The sequence below is a fragment of the Macaca mulatta genome, chromosome 13, assembly GCF_049350105.2.
Source record: "Macaca mulatta isolate MMU2019108-1 chromosome 13, T2T-MMU8v2.0, whole genome shotgun sequence".
In the NCBI taxonomy this organism is placed as follows: Eukaryota; Metazoa; Chordata; class Mammalia; order Primates; family Cercopithecidae; genus Macaca; species Macaca mulatta.
In genome coordinates this window covers 43691514-43707936 of record NC_133418.1, presented here as the reverse complement: position 1 = coordinate 43707936, position 16423 = coordinate 43691514, and positions in this window count along the sequence as shown.

Here is a 16423-nt window from a genome sequence, read left to right as displayed (position 1 = left end):
ACGGAGTCTTGCTCTGTCTCCCAGGCTAGAGTGCAGTGGCACGATCTCTTCTCACTGCAAGCTCCACCCCCCAGGTTCACGCCATTCTCCTGCCTCAGCCTCCCGAATAGCTGGGACTACAGGCGCCTGCCACCACGCCCAGCTAATTTTTTTTTTTGTATTTTTAGTAGAGATGGGGTTTCACCATGTTAGCCAGGATGGTTTCGATCTCCTGACTTTGTGATCCGCCCATCTCGGCCTCCCAAAGTGCTGGGATTACAGGCGTGAGCCACCGCGCCTGGCCAGTGTTTACATTTTTAAAATCTTTCTTAGATGTAGCCCTCACCAGAATGAATTGTTTCTACAGCTGATCTTCGGGACTACTTCTTACATACACATCACAGAGCACACATACCACAGATGCACTACACACACCATACACATATGTCATCCTCCACATACCACATACACACACCATACACCACACACACACACCATACACCACACACACACTCGCACATACACGGGGCTACCCATTTCAACCTATGAAACTGACATGTCCATTTTAGATAAGGGGAGAAACAGTTCTTTTTCTTCACACTCCTAGCATCTACCAGAGTTAAAGACATACTGTAATGCTAAATATTTGGGCAATAGGGAACTCAGGGTTTATTTGAACAATATTTACTAAGGAGTGAATTGCAGTAGGTTAAAAAATTAATTGTTGGCTAACCTAGAAATACAATCTCGGTCTTCTTTTTCTTAGACCAAGACTATCAACAATAATAAAATAATTTATTTTATGGAGTGTTAATAATAATTTACCACAAAATTCTAGCTACCTTTATTGAGCCCATACTATATGACAGATTCATTTGAGGTATTTATAGATATGATATATATGTTTCATATATATTTGGAAAATATCTATATATATTTATTTACACACATACACTAATATATCTAGATCACTCTCTCTCTCTCTTTCTCTCTCTCTCTCTCTCTCTACACACACACACACACACACGCACACACACACTAATTTGATCCTCATGGAAACTTTCTGAGCTAAGCACTAATACTATCCCCATTTTAAAGATGAAGTAATTAAGCACAGAGAACTAATTAACTCGCCCAAAGTTTTATTGAGAGCTGGGCATGGTTCATATCTTATTTAATTTTCACAACAAGCTTATAAGAAAGGAATTTAAGCCCCCTTTGCATAAGAGAAACCATAGATGGTTGTGATTACATAAACTACTCAAGGTCACCCAATCAACTTCGAGTCAGGGCTTGAATCCTGCTTGTCCTAGCTCCTAAACCAATGTGTTTTCCCAGATCTCAACAGATCAAAATGATTTGATCAAAGCTGGTAGAAAGTGCATCAGCCATCCCTGGAATTGACTTCTTGTGGATATGGGTAACATATTCTGGAGTCAACATCAGAACAAAAGGCCTGAAAAAATTCATATAAACTTGTGAGAAACTGAGCATCCCTCTGGCCTTCAGGATCTATAGTTATCATGTTTTTGATGAGCATTCCTTCACTGTGCTGATTTTGTAGAAGTCAGGTGCTTGATTCACCATAAGGCCAAATGTCACCTTTGATTAACAACTTAAAATAGATTTCACAGCCTCCTGCTGCTGACAGACAGTTCCTCCCTTGTGAACTCCTACAATTTGGGCCAGGGAAAAATGGGACTGTAGGGTATGTACCTCTGTCTGAAGGGAACTATTTTGCAAGTAAACACTCCATTATTTGTTACAACATGGCCAGCCATGCCAATTGCAAATTAAGTGCTGAAGATATATTATTTCTGCAATGATTATCACCATACCCTTTAGTTTAATGACAAAGTAAAGTACATTTGTTTTGTAGTTCGAGAAAAAAAATAAGTTAATTGTCTTTCAAACAAATAAAGACTTGAAGCCATCAGTCAGCTAAATGTGACCAAAAATTATGTTGACTTGAAATTACTAGATAATTGAGAACAGAAAAACATATGTGAAGAGTGCTTGAATGATCTAGGTAATAACTTCAATGCTTCATTCTTCTTATGTAGACATGACTCCACTATATAGGGGGTTTTTTTTAGTATAATAAATGAAATCCTATTTAATATTTTTCTTCTCTTTTAATAAAAAAAAATAAGGTGAGGAATTTCCATTTTTATCTGACCCTTCAGTTTGCCTGCTCTCACAGCAAACAGAAGGGCATTAAATCCTAGGGATTTAGTAATAAGATTAAAATAAGGAGAAATGAATGGAAAAATCATTTAGACCAAAGCCCTGTCTGCAGGCAGCTCCATGCGTAAACCATGCTAGGAAATCAGGATTTCTGTATTATTATTAACGACCTCTAGAGAAAGAGAATTTGTCATCTTTTAAAGTGGTTTTTCATAGTATTAGGCTAAAAGGATATGTTTAAAGCTTCTTTTAGCTGCACAACTTGAAAACATATCTATAAAGCCAGAGCTGACATGAAAGTGAGGCACCCTGAGCCCTATTCTACCAAAGTGCCTTCGACCACTGTGGTCATCCGAATTCTTTCTGAGAGCCTGTAAAGAATGAAGGGCTGGCTTGAGATTCGCTATGCAACCAAGAAAGATTTAACTGTCTGGAAGAGTTTTGTTTCTTAAATTGAATGGTGGAAACATAGGCATTTCTTCTATTATTTTATAATAAATTTTGTATACTTTAAATATTGTATTTTTAAAAAGTCAACCCCCTCTTCCACACACACCCAACATGGTGACCTCCAGCAAACTGTGCTATTGTGATCTCAAGGTCTGGCCACTCTTATTGTCCTTCTAGCATATCCCTAGTACTCTCTCAAGCTCAACTCAAGTGTCATATTCTTCAGAAAATAAAAAGTCAAGATATTTGGGTGCCCTTATCTACTATTTAGGTGAGCTAACATATCTGAAACTCTTTCTGGAAGGCTTGGCTCATAGCAGGATCTTAAGAAATTTTTGCTTCCTTATTTCTTCCATTCTCTTTTCCTTCTGTCTCAACAACACACCTCCTTTCTGTGCTCCTTAGACTTGTTTTCTCTACCATTGATATATTGATGGTAAGTTACGGCGTACGCGTCTGCTGCTTCCCTTTCTCTTTCTTTTGCCTCCATCTACAAGCAGTGACTTTCTTGGGAGCAGGGACAGTATTTTTCATCTGTGCTAGTCCAGCACTGAGCACAACACAAAGAATAAAGTTGTTTGAATAAAACAACGACAAGAACAATAATAACAACAACAACACTTTACATGAGGACCAGATCTGAAGCAAACCGAAGGCGTTTTCTATTAGGAAAAGAAACCTGAAGCAAGGAGAAAAGGAGTGATAGACATTTCAATTTTTATTACACATTCAGTGAGAGCTAGGTAGTTTACATATGTCATATCATTCATCTCCATGGCAGTCTAGTGAAGCAGATATTACAATTATTCCCATTTTTAGGATTGGAAAATGGAAATCAGGTAGGTTAACTATCTTGTACAAAATCAGATGATTCATAATCAGTAAAACTAAAATACTAACCCAGATTTGATTCATGCTTTCTTTTATAATGTACTATTTCCTGGTATATCAGAAAGACTCGATATATGGACTACAGACAAGTAACTTCCTATGCTTGTGTTAATCCGTTTTTCATTACCTTAAAAAAATACCTGAGACTGGATAATTTATAAAGAAAAGAGGTTTATTTGGCTTACAGTTCTGCAGGCTGTACAAGTATGGCACCAGCATCTGCTTCTGGTGAGGCTACGGGAAGCTTACAATCATGGTGGAAGGCAAAGCGGGGAGCAGGCATATCACATAGTGAGAAAGGGAGCAAGACAGAAGGAGGTGCCAGCGTCCTTTGAATAACCAGCTTTCACGTGAAGTAACAGAGCGAGAACTCACTCATTACCATAGGGAGGTCAGCAAACCATTCAGGAGGGATCTGCCCCTATGACCCAAACACCTCTCACAAGGAATCACATTTCAACATGGGATTTGGAGAAGACAAATATCCAAACTATGTCAGCGCCTTACTTGAGACAGCTTCAAACGTCTCGGGCAGTAATAAGGGGCAATTGAGACAATACATTACCCCAGCCACTATAATTGTCATCTCTTAATCACACTACCTTCAAGAGAATGCATCCTGCCACCACTCGGTCCAGCAGTGAGTCCCACAGATGAAGAAGGTGAAGCTATGTGAGCCTGATTTATTTTCATTGCAGAATCCCTGAGAATAGAAGAAATAACAGATATGCTTAGAACATAGAAGCCCACAGGCATGCAGTTTCAAATATATGAATTTATAGAATCAAACATCTTTCTTTTGTTTCCTCTCTTTACAACGCTATGCTCCTGCCTTGCATCACACTAATTTTTCAGTCTAGTTGACCCTGGAGCTGTATTAATCTAGTTTATCTAATTCCCTTTCAGGATCTAAGGCAGGAGTTTACAAATTATGGCCTGAAAGCTATGAATTAATTAATTTTGTATTTTTAAATAGCTAAAAAAATAGAAAAATAATACTACATGGCACATGAAAATTATATGAAATTTAAATGTCAGTGTCCATGATTAGTTTCATTATAGCCACACCTTTTTGTTTCTGTAGTATATGTGGCTGCTTTTATGTTATGTTGGCAGAGATGGGTACTTGCAACAGAGACTTTATGACCTGCACAGCCTAAAATATTAACTATCTCACCCTTTTTAAGAGTTTGCTGACCCCTGCTATAAAGAACAGGTAGGGATTCGTTTCTCCAGACAACTAAATTTGGTACTCTCTCACACCCTCTTGTCGTTATTCTGGTGGGAGTAGGTTTTCTTTCAAGTGTCTGTAACTGTATAATGCTTTTGTAATCATAACAATGTGAGAGCTATAGTCACTTTTGTTATATCATGTGAATGTCAATGTTGTTAAGGCAACTTATTTGTGCTTTTTGTGTTTATTCTCCCACTCTTTTGTACTTTTCTTCTGCTTTTTGGCAGAAGCCTGTTCTCTGAGATTAGGTTTTGCTTTTTTTCCACCCATTTCTCAAGCACCATTAAGCCTAATTTTATTTTGTATTTGACTCTCTACCATGGATGGGATAGAAGAAGTCAACCATCCCTGGAGTTCACCATTCAAATCTTGGGCGTTCATTTAAGAGGACCACTGGCAAAGTAGAGATGACTCTGTGGAGCGCATTCCCTGAATACTGCACTGTAGGAAATGCTTGGAGGAAAGATCATCTCTTACTCAGCCTGAGACATCTACTAGTTTCCCAGGGCTGCCATAAGAAAGTTCCACAGTCTTAGGGACTTTAAGTAATGAAAGTTTTTCTCACAGCTCTGGAAAAAAAGTTACAGAATATTCCTATTTGAGTAAAGCAGACTTTTCTGACAATAACAATGAGCTTTATTATCCCGATTGCAGGGTGATGAGCTCCAGACTGAGTAGGGATATGTCAAAAACATGGTAGAATTTATTGCTATATCAAATTGGTCTCCTCTCAGCTTTAAATTCTTTTGTATCCTATTGCTCCCAACTAGGCACACCTTAGCACTAGATACATTTGAAAAAATATATCCCGAAAGTTATTTCCTTCCTTCCTTCCTTCCTTCCTTCCTTCCTTCCTTCCTTCCTTCCTTCCTTCCTTCCATTCCTCCCTCCCTCCCTTCTTTCTTTCTTTTATTTCTAAAACCAAAAATTGTATTTCTTTTTTGCAGAACTGGAAATGACTCATTACAATATTTGCACTCAGATGAAAGAAATATATTTGGTGATAGATGAAAAGGAAAGTAATTTGTGTTATCTTTATTCTAATATCATTTAGCATGTTCAATTTACATGAATTATTTGGCTAGAATTCTCAAATTTTTTTCTGAGTTAAGAATGATCATAGATTTAATCATATGTAACTACTTTATGAAATGAATTAATTTTGTTTTGATTCTGTTAATTTTAATATATTTAAATGGCCACCCTCAGGAGACAGAGGTGGGCAAAGCATTAAGAATTAATTGGCAAGATGACGTCTGGCTGGCTTATGTATGTGGCTGGGGTCTGAAGCTCAGTAAAAGTTGTCCTTAAGTAATATATTTCATATCTACTGGATTCAATGTGTATAAACCAAAATGTATCTGTGACATTGATGGCCCAGTGTGTGCCTATTCTAGGAAACAGGTTGGAAAAATGTTTCCGTAAAGAGCCGTATAGTAAATACCTTAGGCCTTGAGAGTTACATATATATAATATTTGTCATGGATTCTTGATTTCTTCCTCCTCCTCTTCTTCTGCTTCTACAACAACCCTTTACAATTTAAAATTTATTTTTACCTTAAAGACTTTACAAAACCTTGGTCTGTAGTTTGCTGACCGCCATTCTAGGCATTTCATTTTTCTTTCTTTCTTTTTTTTTGTCAAGACAGAGTCTTGCTCTGTCACCCAGGCTAGAGTACAGTGGCATATGTTGGCTCACTGCAACCTTCACCTCCCAGGTTCAAGCAATTCTCCTGCCTCAGCTTCCTGAGTAGCTGGGATTACAGGTGCCCGCCATCACACCCAGCTAATTTTTCTATTTTCAGTAGACACGGGGTTTCACTATGTTGGCCAGGCTGGTCTCAAACTCCTGACCTTGTGATTTGCCTGCCTTGGCCTCCCAAAGTGCTGGGATTGTAGGTGTGAGCCACCACACCTGGCCCATTTCATTTTTTTAATGATTCTGTTCTTAACCTATTAGGCTAATGTCAGGCTAATTCAGCCTTTTGCATCTTTGTAGTAAGTATTATACTACCCTGTATGACAGAGAGGTTCTCCTAATACTGAAATGTAGCATATGATATGCACTCTTTGATCTAAGGCAACCAAAAATTCTTTCATGCGAATACCTTTTGGGGTGGAAGTGAAGAAAAGAGTAATTTGTTTCTTAGCAATTATTATATTACCCACACAATGGGTGGGTTCATTGGTTAGCAACTTGGCAGATGACATTCCAATGACCATATCCAAGGAGGATTTAAAACAGGAGTTTTATTACTTGCACCAAGAAGGAGAAAACCTGAGATAATCCCCCAAAGCAGTGCCTTCCTGAACAAAGGTAAAAACAGGGCTTTTATTAGGTGGATTACCTGAGTCACTGTACATAGGGGTGAAATACGGGCAGTGCAAATGCAGTCACGCATCATGTTTCTAATACATCTCATGTATAAAAAATAGCTAATAAGTTCCTTCCTGGGTGAGGATTTTACTATGGTAATATAGAGAGTTTGCCAAAGTTCATTTCCAAGTCAGGCATCTCTGGATCTAACCAGTTTTTGTTTTGCTAGGGCTGGGCTTCTTCCTGGGACTTTTCTAAACAGCAATAACTCAAGGTGAAACAGTTATAAGTAGGTGCTTTTTCACAGTGAATACCAGGAAACCAGGGATCCTCAGTTACACTTATCTTAATATAAACAAGTCTCACTTTGGACAGGAAAGTAAAGGTGCTGAGGCTAAAAGGTGTAATTGCTGAATTATAAAATTTAAAGGCTGAAAACAAATGTTGAGAATAAGGACAGATGTACGTTTGGGGTTTAAAGCTTATACAATCAACAATCACTGGGGACCATTCGGAAAAGGAAATCAAAATTTTGAATAAAAAATCAAGATGTGACTATTTACTTAGAACAAAAAAAGTAATAGTAAAAAAATAGCAAATTTATAAAAGCTAGCAATTGTCACAAATTTCACAAAATCTAGAAAGTTAATTTAGCATTTTCATTAATAAACTCATGTTTATAATAAACATGTTTACAACAAACATGTTGAAATGTGTTTAAAACACACTTCAGTAATACTGTTTTCTTTTGTGTTTGTGTTTGTACTCTTTGATTATCTTCACACTTAACAGATTTGCTATAAACCATGATCTTTAGAGAACAGACTCACTTAGCCCTTCTTGTAGTATAATTGATTTAAATTTATTTTTTAGTATTGATAGATTAGAAAAGCTTCTTTCTGGATCATAGTTCCTGCTTGGGAATATCACATCAATTTTAAAAATCATTAACACATTTGAGAACAGTTCTGTCAAGTTTTTTTGACATGCAAGTGGCTAAAGCTGTTCAGGTCTGAGATTTTGCTCTCCTTACAAATGAACAAGTTACCATTACTGTTTCACAGACTATGGGTCAGAGACAAAAGATAAAGAACTTTATTAGTCATGTCAAAAACGGCAGCTAGAGATAAATGTAGGTTTGTACAGGTTTTGACAGGTTCACCATACCCTCCACAGAGGTCACACGAAGATCTTATCATAGATTTATGCACATGCTGTGTGTTAGTTCATAGGAGAGGTATTGCAAACTTCAGGGACTCACCACTTTTATAGTAAATAGAAGCAAGCCTACTGTTTGTGCAAGGGAAGACATTATCTCATCCCTCAAGTTTGCTCACTACAAACACAACTCTAAGAAATGCCCCAGATAAAGAGTTGTCAGGGCCTTGCATTTTTGGTGTACCCAGTAAGAATATGCAGTGATGCTCAGGGATCATGGCAGATTTGCCTCTCTCATGAAGAAACAGTAAAATTTGTGGGCTTTTCAAATTTTCTTAGGCAATGGTTCATCTTAAGCACTATTTGAATTGATAATGCTTGCTAACTGATAAGCCACCAGTGTCCTCATTGTGGTGGTTTATTTTTAAGTCTTCCATTCTGTTAGTGTTCTGTGTTAAACAAATAAAAATTTTCTATTTTTTAATGTGTTTTCTAATGAAAAGGTTAAATCCTCTCCATTAATTATATTACTACAAATCCAACAGTCTGTTATTATTTCTATTAAAAATATAACCCTTCTTTAAGAAATACTGTTCTTGCTATAATCTGAAAAATATTGTTACAATTCAGTTCTCTGTGTCAGAATAATTTCGATTAGTTTTTTGGTTATCGTGGCACTATGATGAAGTATGCTTTATATTCTTTTATATTTTTACCTGAAACTTTTTCACCTTTTTAAAACAAAATAGACCTAAAGATGACAAAAGACACTTTGGGAGGCCAAGGCGGGTGGATCACAAGATCAGGAGATCGAGACCATCCTGGCTAACACGGTGAAACCCTGTCTCTACTAAAAAGACAAAAAAATTAGCCGGATGTGGTGGCAGGCACCGGTAGTCCCAACTACTGGGGAGGCTGAGGCAGGAGAATGGCGTGAACCCGGGAGGCGGAGCTTGCAGTGAGCCGAGATTGGGCCACTACACTCCAGCCTGGGCGACAGAGCAAGACTCTGTCACAAAAAAAAGAAAAAAAGAAAAAAAAAGAAGAACAAGATGACAAAAGAGAGTACTCATCTCAGTTTGAGTTCTCTCAGAAGCAGACGTGAAATTGAGATTTGAGTGCAAGGACTTTCATTTGGGAAATCATCCCTGGAAGTATCAGTTAATAGTGGGGGACTGTGACAGGGAGGTACAGATAGAGACGGAAGACTATCAAGCAAGTAATCACTGTGGATGACTAAGCTTAAACCACTTTGGGAACTTGGGCAGACAGTGTAAATAGGTGTCTCAGAAATATCCAACCTGAGTTATAAGGAATGTGAGAGCTGAGGAATTGATTTACCAACATCCTCAGTGATTTTTTGAGCTTATTCTTGGGTGAGAGGGTAAGTGTCAATATTCTCCTGGCTACTAGTAAAAGATCCCAGGAGAAATGCAAATTATGGCAGTGTGATATCAACTGTAAATTGTAAATATTAAGGCCTGGGGGGACATTGGTGAAATTCCACAGTACCTGTTACAATATATTTAAAATATTTCTTATCTCATCATTGTTTTGTTAAAATGTTTCAAAATGCTTTTCCATATTATGGTAATATTCCCAATTCAGTTTTCCCTTAGCTATATTCTAAGGATGTCCATTCTACTCCCTTGACACTGTATAAGAGAGAAAGTAGAATGAGGGGTAAAACCATTGTGAAGGGATACTGGTCTTAGGCACATGTAAATACAAATTTTACTCAAAAAATGACCATGTTGATACCTTGCTTGGAATCATTCAGTTCATCTTTGAAGGACTGATAATCCTAAAATACTCCTGTAAGAAGAACGTTAAAGCACTTTCACATATGTAAACTGACTTTCTCCAAGTTGTCTTACCTCCTTTGATTACCCTTTTCCTTAACATCAAGGTAAATAATTGCTCCTCCATGCCATAATTGCAGGAAGTTCAGTTTCCTCTCCAGGCTCACCTCCTTCTCCCAGATTGCTCACATGTCTGCAATGTTTCATGCTCCCGGGATTCTGCACAGCCGCTCTAAGCTAAACCAAGTTTGGTCATACTGACCCATGGCTTCTCCATTAGTTAGTAGTGCCACTAAGGTGGTACTACTAACACAAACTTTTAATACCTAAGTAGATTTTGCTGAAATCTTGACAGTGATAGATGAATTTACTGACAGAGAAAGAATGAAAAGATAAATTAACTTAGAATTTAGTATCAGATAGAATTGCTTCTAGAGTTCATTAGTCAGAAATCTACCTTCACAGGAAATTCCTAAGGGTGAGTTTTCCTTCTAAGGCCCTTCTAGCATGTTATCTGATTCTCTTTACTCTCTGCTTTCATATCTTCTTCTACTTTAAGATTCAAAGCTGGAAAAAGAAAAATTTATAAACCCTCTCTCAAGTTCCCTCTGGAGTAAGATAATTAATAGGTTACCCTTTCCCTAGTAAAGCAGTATTTTGAATTTTATGCTATATTAATCAAGTACTCTTTCTTTCAAACTATCTCTTCTGGTCTAGGCTCTAGGCCTCACCTCTACACCTCTGAATGACCAAATAATATCTTGATCCTCAAATAAAAGAATCTTTACCCTGCTCCAAGTTAAATTATTTCTCCTTTTAGCAGAAGTGGACACCGATTGCTATAAAATACATAAATAGTCATTTTTCAGATCCACCAAAGATTTTGGAATCTTGGAGCAGGTCTCCTGAGATCTTCCTGGTTCATATATATATATATATATATATATATATATATATATATATATCCTCAGAGACACTGCAGCCTACAGCAGAAAGCAAGTCACCGCTTTACATTACTGAATCTAAGCCAGTTGCCTTGTGAACCTTACACCTGCAATTAAATTGGTCCCATCCAATCAACTGTGGGCAAGGGGTCAACATCACATGTTACAAAGAACATATCTGCACCTGTTCATAAGGAACCACCTCTAACTTCTGCAGAAGTAGATCTATTAAGTGCATTGGTTCTCTCAGATGGAAACTGTGGTGTATATGTTTAATATACCCAGAAGTATCTAATACATCCAAGAGTCACATAAACCTCACACTATTCAGTTAAAAAAAAAAAAGCTTCTAAGTAAGCCCTAGTCCACATCACATAAGGTGCCAAATGTTGATTTCTCAGGCCAGTGAAGAATAAACTCAAATAAATGCTTCGTGTGGCAAGAAGTGGTGGAAAAATCTGAATCCTGTAATTTCTAATATCTTTAAAACGGCATTGAGAATGTCAGCCCTTATTAGTGCTTTCAGTTTAATGGAGATAATAAGCTAAGGGGTGTTGCAGAAGCTGAAGGAAGTTCAAAGACATATGAAGAAATCCATTCTCAGGAAAATACTAATTTATTTTCCATTTGCCTATAAAAATAAAATAAGGGAAAAAATTCTATAAGGGTCTTTTCATCCTGGAAGAAAAAAGACCCAATTTTTGCTCTACTCCCTCATTAGGCATTGTGGTGGCTCTCTGATTTTGTTTGTCTTGGAATTTTATTTAAATCTTTTACATTAAGTTTTCTGTATGTTTAATACAAGCTTCCTCAACTTAATACAAGCAAATCAGGGCAAGGATCATATTTAATGCTTCTAACAATTCATTTGTTATCTACATATTGTGAACAACTGAATAGGAGGTAAAATATAGAATTAAATGATGAGCGAGATACACTTTTATATTATTCCGGGCCCTGGGGATACAGCAGTGAATGGAATAGATAAGATTCTTGCTCAGATGATGGTTCCATTCTACTGTGATTAGGGAAAGAGAGCCAGACAATGGACAAAGAAACAAATAAATACTCAAAATAAAATTAGAGAATTATAGGTATCATGCAGGAATTGAAAAGAGATAGTAGGCTATAGAAAGGGTATACATGTGTGGAGGGGTTATTTTAGATAAGTGGCTCAGATAGGCTTCTCTCAGAAGGTGAGATCAAAGCTCAGAAATGAACAATGGAGGATAAGCAAGCTATATGAATATTTGGGCAAAAAACATTCCCAGCACAGTATTTCAACAAGGATAAAAGCACTATGGTTGGAATGATACTGACATTATCAAGGAAAAGAAACAAGGCTGCTCTGTCAACAGTGCATATGGGAGACTGGAGTTGGAAGCCAGGTGTGCATGGCCTCACGTAAAAGGAGTTAATTATGCCTAAATCATTCTTCCCAACTTGATCTGGCATCTTTAACTCTACCTGCCTGTCACACCAAACTTCCTTCACACTGAGAAATAAGGCAGAGAAATGGGAGAGAGAATAAACATGGTGATCAGATTGTAGGGTGCTACTTACCTGGAGAAGGCTAATAAAACAAGCATTTGCCTGTTTATTTTACAACCTTTTTGCTTAAGAGAATAGATAAGGGAAAATTTGGACTGAACTTAAAGCGCAGGTCTTCCGATGCCCAATCCAGTGATATTTCGACTGCACCTCTGGGAACAACACAATGTGTGTGTTTAATGTAATAAAATAATAGAACCCAGCACCATCTGTGAGGACCTTGACATTGGTCCGGAAGGGGTGTCATCTGACAACGGCTATCTTTCTGAAACAAATCTGGTCCAATACCACCTAGAACCAGTTTTAACTGGACTCATGGAAGCATAGGAAAGTAAACTCAGCAACAGCCCTAGCCTAACTCCAAAAAAAGATTGAGAAGTAAAAAGTTAATAACCCAACATCCCCCTCTTTTTCTTCCCATGTGTTCACTTGGCACAAGCTGGTGTCCTCACATGGCCTTTGCAAACAGAGAATGGAGGGATTCTTTTGCCTGTTTGGCTTCATTTACATGTTTGAACTCTCTGCTAACACAATTTCAAATGTGTGGGAAAATGAAGTCGCATTTCATTAAGAATAATGAAAAGGGCATTTGGATTCAGAATTTCTATTGTGGTTTGAGATAGTTGTGCAGCTTTTAATCATGGTGGCTCCTTTCATATCTGTGTATTCCTTGCAATGTGAAAAAATTAGAATCTGTTCTTTCTAAGTGTAGTAGAATGTGAAAAAATTTTTTTACAAAACTTTAAGTGGTTTTTATATTATTAGTATAATAAAAAAGAAAAAAGAGAAGAGCATGTCTTTTTCTTATCAGATTCACATTGTTACAGTAGTCATACCGTTGCCGGTAGCCTTTCAAGGCACTTGCTTCTAATTCGATTTTTATTAATGTTTGGCAAAAATGAGAGTTGGAGGCTTATATCTTTTTATTACAAATATCCTTCCACTTAGGATATGCCCTGGGAACTTTGATGCTGCAGGTAGGGGATTGCTAAATAATCATCAAAATTGGATTTGACAAAGCCATTTAGTAATGTTCAGTCTACCGGGGCTCAATGGTGCATTTTTCCCAGCAAGTTTTTTGCATGTCTGCTCTGCTTTCCTTGATGTGAGTAATTATGCTCCTGTAGCTAAGTTAAGGAGATAATTTCAGCCAACAATTCATGACTGTATTTTTTGCAGTCCTGAATGTTGCTTTTCAGGACTAATTTGAAACACATGCTATAGGCCTCATGCAAACCACGTAAATGACTTAAAATTATATTTTGGACTCAAATTTCCATCAGTTTTAGAATTTCCTAGACTCGGTGAGCATGAAAGAGAATCCATAGGCAAATGGGCTAAGGGGAATTTACTATTCTCCACAAGGTTTACCACCAATTTCAGGCCTCTCACAGTGTTTATTGCAGCCAAAACCACACTGGTCCCCAAATATGCTCCTTTGGTTAAATAGTCTATCCAAGTATTTACACCAAGTCTGCTTATTGCTTTGTTTAACATCCAGAAAAGGTTAAGATTTCACTAAAGACTGAAGAAAACCAGCAGAGAACAAAAAAGGGAATAAAAAAGGAAAATGCATGAACTATATTGTCATCTAGCTCACAACGTAAAGAATTCTGAATTTACCTGGAAATGCTAGGACCCCACTCCACCTCCTGTTTGTGAGAATGTTTCTCTTAGTGTTTCATTTCCTTTCCAGCAGCAGCAGCCCTTTGAGGATTACCATATATAACTACTCACCTCTTGGGAAAACACAGGTATTAAGAGGAATGGATTTAACACAATTCCTGGCCACCTCTTCCCCCTCCTGCCTAGACCAGAAACAGTTTTTATGCTTCTAGTACCCATCAAAATACGAAGGTACATTCTAGCCACTGACGTGATCTGTGTCTACTAATAAGGCAAAGGTCAACTACTGCTTCCTAATGTCTGGGGAAATGGGCTATTGTTGAATCCTATTTGATGAGGTTGGAGTAGAGATGGCAAGAATAATTGGGGAAGTGAGCCTGTGCACTTTTTCGGAAGACAGATGGGTGCATATTCTATATAAGGAAAGTTAAAAAATCAAGTGTATGGTCCCAGAATATGCATGTGTATGGTGGGGTGGGAGGGTGGAGGTTGGAATAAGATGCAAGGAATGAGGGTGTAAGATAAGTAAATCCAAAGGGAAAAGGAAAGGGAAAGCTCGGAAACCAAATGACACCGACACAGGCAGATATGTAAGGTTGTGAAAGTTGCTGCGGAAACAGTTTAGACGAGTTGTTCTCAAACTTGAGGGTACATCGGAATCCCCAGGAAGGGGATCTGTGCAAACAGATTGTTGGTCACAAGCACAGAATCTCTGATTCAGGGGATCTGGAGTGGGTCCCAAGAATCTGCATGTCTAAGAGGTTTCCAGATTATGCGGGGGCTGTTGGTCAGGGGACCACACTTCGAGAACCACTGGTTTGGCCTCTGCTTCTATGCATAGTCTATATATAGTATTGGATCTCAACAAGAATGTGATGAATGACATTTGTGTTCATTTCTTACAGATGCCTTTTCTTATGCAACCCTTCCATGTCTTTCTCCCCCTCCTGACAGGTATCCAGTTTTTCAGCTATAGGTATTATTATTATGCATGATCCTCCCTGTTGCTCAAGAATACTACCATTTGCTATTTACAGAGTCTCACCAGGGTGCTCCACATTCTTAACATGTATGCCAGTCACATGTTACATCCAATATTTTTGGGAAATTCTTCTAAATGCATCATTAAATGAATTTAAAAATGAAAGATATTCTTAAATGGAATTGGGCTGTAGGTGTCACCTTAGACAGTTTAATAACAGGCAAATATTGCAAGGTAAAGGTAAAGATCTCAGTGCAGGAGCTAGTTTGGGACAATGTCCTCCCTTTCTGAGGTTTCCCAAACCCTCCCAGGTATCTAACTGTGTCTTCTGCCATCATATAAGGCCAGTCCTATATGCGCAGATGGACAGAGAGCGGGGATTTTGACAGTTAGTCCTGTTTGCATGTGCATAACCATTAAGAGTTTTCTTATCACCTCCTCTATCACGTATTTGTTGAGTCAGAGCAGGCTCAGTGTCTCCACAGCACTGCCCAGTGATGTTCCTGCCTCACTCCCTTCCTCCGAGGACCTGTAAGTAAGTGCAGCCTTTCCTGACACTTTTGAACACAGCAGTGGCAGGTATGGTGGTGTCTGCACAGATCCTCCTTCAAGAGAGAGCCTGCTATGAGTGGCTCTTAGCTGATAGTCTCCAGTGCTAAACCTCCGGGATGTCTCAGCATTCACACCAAGGGTGTGTGGCCCTGGCTGCTCCCAACCAGTGGCTGAGGGACTTAAGCAGAATCATTTCTGCCTGTTGTGAGGATCCTCTAACAGGCGGCATTGCTCTGGGCCCAGCACCTGCTTGGCTGACACTTTTTCAGGACTGCTCTGAAGTTTAAGCACTTCCTCTCCCATCCTCATCATCCCCTGTCCCATCATGGGAGACCTTCCCCTGGCCTGAAGCTTTCCCTGACTACTCCTGCCTCTGGTCTGAAACTTTCTCTGCCTACTCCTGTTCTTTCAGCTCTACCTTCACAGGCATTTCCCCCAATGAATGTCTTGCCTTTCTTTTTTCATTTTTTTCCATCTTTCTCTCTTTTTCTCTATTTTTATATTTTTAATTTTAATCCTGCAAATTGGGGTGGCACAACCTTCACTACAAGTGAGTGTGTTCTCCCTATTTCTTGCCTCTCTAATTCTCTCTTGGTATCTTGGACCCAAACTTACACCATGACCAAATCCTGTCATACTTTTTGGAATCAGATTCAAACTCCTTATCCATGCCAGACTGATCTATCCAGAACTTCCTTTTTCCTCCTACTTCATTCACCTACCACAGTGTCAACCCCTAACCATGCTCTT